This window comes from Arachis hypogaea, chromosome 10, assembly GCF_003086295.3.
Source record: "Arachis hypogaea cultivar Tifrunner chromosome 10, arahy.Tifrunner.gnm2.J5K5, whole genome shotgun sequence".
In the NCBI taxonomy this organism is placed as follows: domain Eukaryota; kingdom Viridiplantae; phylum Streptophyta; class Magnoliopsida; order Fabales; family Fabaceae; genus Arachis; species Arachis hypogaea.
In genome coordinates this window covers 76,614,574-76,620,537 of record NC_092045.1, presented here as the reverse complement: position 1 = coordinate 76,620,537, position 5,964 = coordinate 76,614,574, and the positions used below count along the sequence as shown (strand labels likewise).

At 40.7% G+C, this 5,964-nt stretch overlaps 1 non-coding gene across 1 annotated transcript; it reads left to right on the top strand.

The window, feature by feature from the left end:
* Window positions 1-4,816: 4,816 nt before the first annotated feature.
* Window positions 4,817-4,924, top strand: LOC112719271 (small nucleolar RNA R71). The gene has a single exon (XR_003161579.1). It is a non-coding gene; the product is annotated as a small nucleolar RNA R71 (small nucleolar RNA).
* Window positions 4,925-5,964: the final 1,040 nt, after the last annotated feature.

Sequence of the window (5,964 nt, the reverse complement as noted above, 5' to 3'; positions counted from 1 at the left end):
AATCCAACAGCATCTGCAGTCCTTTTTAGTCTCTGAATCAGATTTTTGCTCAGGTCCCTCAATTTCAGCCAGAAAATACCTGAAATCACAGAAAAACACACAAACTCATAGTAAAGTCCAGAAAAGTGAATTTTAACTAAAAACTAATAAAAATATACTAAAAACTAACTAGATCATACTAAAAACATACTAAAAACAATGCCAAAAAGCATACAAATTATCCGCTCATCACAACACCAAACTTAAATTGTTGCTTGTCCTCAAGCAACTAAAAATAAAAAAAGATAAAAAGAAGAGAATATGCAATGAATTCCAAAAACATCTATGAAGATCAGTATTAATTAGATGAGCGGGGCTTTTAGCTTTTTGCCTCTGAACAGTTTTGGCATCTCACTCTATCCTTTGAAATTCAGAATGATTGGCTTCTTTAGGAACTTAGAATCCAGATAGTGTTAATGATTCTCCTAGTAAAGTATGATGATTCTTGAACATAGCTACTTATTGAGTCTTGGCCGTGGCCCAAAGCACTCTGTCTTCCAGTATTACCACCGGATACATACATGCCACAGACACATAATTGGGTGAACCTTTTCAGATTGTGACTCAGCTTTGCTAGAGTCCCCAATTAGAGGTGTCCAAGGTTCTTAAGCACACTCTTATTGCCTTGGATCACAACTTTATTTTTCTTTCTTTTCTTTCTCTTTTTCTTTTTTTTTTGTTTTTTTTTTTTTTGCTTTTTCTTGCTTCAAGAATCATTGTAATGATTTTTCAGATCCTCAGTAACATGTCTCCTTTTTCATCATTCTTTCAAGAGCCAACATTCATGAACCACAAATTCAAGATACATATGCACTGTTTAAGCATACATTCAGAAAACAAAAATATTGCCACCACATCAAAATAATTAAACTGTTATAAAATTCAAAATTCATGCAATTCTTTCTTTTTCAATTAAGCACATTTTTTTATTTAAGAAAGGTGATGGATTCATAGGACCTTCATAACTTTAAGGCATAGACACTAAGACACTAATGATCACAATACACAAAAATAGATAAACATAAGCACTGGAATTCGAAAAACAGAAAATAAAGAACAAGGAAATCAAGAAACGGGTCCACCTTAGTGATGGCAGCTCTTTCTTCCTCTTGAAGATCCTATGGAGTGCTTGAGCTCCTCAATGTCTCTTCCTTGTCTTTGTTGCTCCTCTCTCATGATTCTTTGATCTTCTCTAATTTCATGGAGGATGATGGAGTGTTCTTGATGCTCCACCCTTAGTTGTCCCATGTTGGAACTCAATTCTCCTAGGGAGGTGTTTAGTTGCTCCCAATAGTTTTGTGGAGGAAAGTGCATCCCTTGAGGAATTTCAGGGATCTCATGGTGAGTGGGGTCTCTTGTGTGCTCCATCCTCTTCTTAGTGATGGGCTTGTCCTCATCAATAGGGGTGTCTCCCTCTATGTCAACTCCAACTGAATAACAGAGGTGACAAATGAGATGAGGGAAGGCTAACCTTGCCAAGGTAGAGGACTTGTCCGCCACCTTATAGAGTTCTTGGGCTATAACCTCATGAACCTCTATTTCTTCTCCAATCATGATGCTATGGATCATGATGGCCCGGTCTATGGTAACTTCGGACCGGTTGCTAGTGGGAATGATTGAGCGTTGTATAAACTCTAACCATCCTCTAGCCACGGGCTTGAGGTCATGCCTTCTTAATTGAACCGGCTTCCCTCTTGAATCTCTCTTCCATTGGGCGCCCTCTTCACATATGATTGTGAGGACTTGGTCCAACCTTTGATCAAAGTTGACCCTTCTAGTGTAAGGATGTTCATCTCCTTGCATCATGGGCAAATTAAATGCCAACCTTACACTTTCCGGACTAAAATCCAAGTATTTCCCCCGAACCATAGTAAGATAATTCTTTGGATTCGGGTTCACACTTTGGTCATGGTTCTTGGTGATCCATGCATTGGCATAGAACTCTTGAACCATCAAGATTCCGACTTGTTGAATGGGGTTGGTAAGAACTTCCCAACCTCTTCTTCGGATCTCATGTCGGATCTCCGGATATTCACCCTTTTTGAGTGAAAAAGGGACCTCGGGGATCACCTTCTTCAAGGCCACAACTTCATAGAAGTGGTCTTGATGCACCCTTGAGATGAATCTTTCCATCTCCCATGACTCGGAGGTGGAAGCTTTTGCCTTTCCTTTCCTCTTTCTAGAGGTTTCTCCGGCCTTGGATGCCATAAATGGTTATGGAAAAACAAAAAGCAATGCTTTTACCACACCAAACTTAAAAGGTTTGCTCGTCCTCGAGCAAAAGAAGAAAGAAGAGAGTAGAAGAAGAAGAAATGAGGAAGAAGGGAATGGCTTGTGTTCAGCCAAAAGGGGAGAGAAATGGTGTTTAGGATGTGTGGAAATGAAGGAGTGAAGGAGGGTTTATATAGGAGAGGGGGATGAGAGGGTTCGGCCATTTGAGGGTGGGTTTGGGTGGGAAAGTGGTTTGAATTTGAATGGTGAGGTAGGTGGGGTTTTATGAAGGATGGATGTGAGTGGTGAAGAGAAAGATGGGATTTGATAGGTGAGGGGTTTTTTTGGGGAAGAGGTGTTGAGGTGATTGGTGGATGGGTGAAGAAGAGAGAGAGTGGTAGGGTAGGTGGGGATCCTGTGGGGTCCACAGATCCTGAGGTGTCAAGGAAAAGTCATCCCTGCACCAAATGGCAAACAAAATCACGTTTTTAGCCATTTCTAGCGTTAAACGCCGGGCTGGTGCCCATTTCTGGCGTTTAACGCCAGCTTCTTGCCCCTTTCTGGCGTTTAACGCCAGTCTGGTGCCCCTTTCTGGCGTTAAATGCCCAGAATGGTGCCAGACTGGGCGTTAAACGCCCAACAGCTAACCTTACTGGCGTTTAAACGCCAGTGGGTGCGTCCTCCAGGGTGTGCTGTTTTTCTTCCTGTTTTTCATTCTGTTTTTGCTTTTTTCATTAATTTTGTGACTTCTCATGATCACCAACCTACAAAAAAAGATAAAATAACAAAAGAAAATAGTTAATTATAAAACATTGGGTTGCCTCCCAACAAGCGCTTCTTTAATGTCAGTAGCTTGACAGAGGACTCTCATGGAGCCTCACAGATATTCAGAGCCATGTTGGAACCTCCCAACACCAAACTTAGAGTTTGAATGTGGGGGTTCAACACCAAACTTAGAGTTTGGTTGTGGCCTCCCAACAGCAAACTTAGAGTTTGACTGTGGGGGCTCTGTTTGGCTCTGTTTTGAGGGAAGCTCTTCATGCTTCCTCTCCATGATGACAGAGGGATATCCTTGGGCCTTAAACACCAAGGATTCTTCATTCACTTGAATGATCAACTCTCCTCTATCAACATCAATCACAGCCTTTGCTGTGGCTAGGAAGGGTCTGCCAAGGATGATGGATTCATCCATGCACTTCCCAGTCTCTAGGACTATGAAATCAGTAGGGATGTAATGATCTTCAACTTTAACCAGAACATCCTCTACAAGTCCATGGGCTTGTTTTCTTGAATTGTCTGCCATCTCTAGTGAGATTTTTGCAGCTTGCACCTCAGAGATCCCTAACTTCTCCATTACAGAGAGGGGTAAGAGGTTTACACTTGACCCTAAGTCACACAAGGCTTTCTTGAAGGTCATGGTGCCTATGGTACAAGGTATTGAAAACTTCCCAGGATCCTGTCTCTTTTGAGGCAGTTTCTGCCTAGACAAGTCATCCAGTTCTTTGGTGAGCAAAGGGGGTTCATCCTCCCAAGTCTCATTTCCAAATAACTTGTCATTTAGCTTCATGATTGCTTCAAGGTATTTAGCAATTTGCTCTTCAGTGACATACTCATCCTCTTCAGAGGAAGAATACTCATCAGAGCTCATGAATGGCAGAAGTAAGTCCAATGGAATCTCTATGGTCTCAGTTTGAGCCTCAGATTCCCATGGTTCCTCATTAGGGAACTCATTGGAGGCCAGTGGACGCCCAGTGAGGCCTTCCTCAGTTGCGTTCACTGCCTCTTCTTCCTCCCAAAATTCGGCCATGTTGATGGCCTTGCACTCTCCTTTTGGATTTTCTTCTGTATTGCTTGGAAGAGTACTAGGAGGGAGCTCAGTAATTTTCTTGCTCAGCTGACCAACTTGTCCTTCCAAATTTCTAATGGAGGACCTTGTTTCAGTCATGAAACTTTGTGTGGTCTTGATCAGATCAGAGACCATGGTTGCTAAGTCAGAGGTATTCTGCTTAGAATTCTCTGTCTGTTGCTGAGAAGATGATGGAAAAGGCTTGCTATTGCTAAACCTGTTTCTTCCACCATTATTGTTGTTGAAACCTTGTTGAGGTCTCTGTTGATCCTTCCATGAAAAAATTGGATGATTTCTCCATGAAGGATTATAGGTGTTTCCATAGGGTTCTCCCATGTAATTCACCTCTTCCATTGAAGGATTCTCAGGATCATAAGCTTCTTCCTCAGATGAAGCCTCCTTAGTACTGCTTGGTACATTTTGCATTCCAGACAGACTTTGAGAAATCATATTGACTTGTTGAGTCAATATTTTGTTCTGAGCCAATATGGCATTCAGAGTGTCAATCTCAAGAATTCCTTTCTTCTGACTAGTCCCATTGTTCACAGGATTTCTTTCAGAAGTGTACATGAATTGGTTATTTGCAACCATTTCAATCAGTTCTTGAGCTTCAGTAGGCGTCTTCTTCAAATGAAGAGATCCTCCTGCAGAGCTATCCAAAGACATCTTGGATATTTCAGAGAGACCATCATAGAAAATACCTATGATGCTCCATTCAGAAAGCATATCAGAAGGACACTTTCTGATTAATTGTTTGTATCTTTCCCAAGCTTCATAGAGGGATTCTCCTTCCTTCTGTCTGAAGGTTTGGACTTCCACTCTAAGCTTACTCAATTTTTGAGGTGGAAAGAACTTTGCCAAGAAGGCATTGACTAGCTTTTCCCAAGAGTCCAGGCTTTCTTTAGGTTGTGAGTCCAACCATGTCCTAGCTCTGTCTCTTACAGCAAAAGGGAATAGCATAAGTCTGTAGACCTCAGGGTCAACCCCATTAGTCTTGACAGTGTCACAGATTTGCAAGAACTCAGCCAAAAACTGATGAGGATCTTCCAGTGGAAGTCCATGAAACTTGCAATTCTGTTGCATTAGAGAAACTAATTGAGGCTTAAGCTCAAAGTTGTTTGCTCCAATGGCAGGGATAGAGATGCTTCTCCCATAGAAATCGAGAGTAGGTGCAGTAAAGTCACCCAGCACCTTCCTTGCATTGTTGGCATTGTTGTTTTCGGCTGCCATGTGTTCTTCTTCCTTGAAGAATTCGGTCAGGTCCTCTAAAGAGAGTTGTGCTTTGGCTTCTCTTAGCTTTCTCTTCAAGGTCCTTTCAGGTTCAGGATCAGCCTCAACAAGAATGCCTTCGTCTTTGCTCCTGCTCATATGAGAGAGAAGAGAACAAGAAATGTGGAATCCTCTATGTCACAGTATAGAGATTCCTTGAAGTGTCAGAGGAAAAGAAGAGTAGAAGACAGAAGTAGAAAATTCGAACTTATCAAAGGAGATGGAGTTCGAATTTTGCATTAAGGAATAGTGTTAGTCCATAAATAGAAGGATGTGAGAAGAAGGGAAGTGATTTTCGAAAATTAAGTAAAAATTTTGAAAACATTTTTGAAAAAAACATTACTTAATTTTCGAAAGTGAAAGTGGGAAAGAGATAAAGTGATTTTTGAAAAAGATTTTGAAATTAGAAATCAAAAAGATTTGATTGAAGACTATTTTGAAAAAGATGTGGTTAAGAAAATATGATTGGTTTTAAAAAGATGTGATTGAGAAGATATGATTTGAAAAACATTTTAAAAAAGATTTGATTTTGAAAATTAAAAACTTGACTAACAAGAAAAGATATGATTCAAATATTGAACCTTTCTCAACAGAAAAGG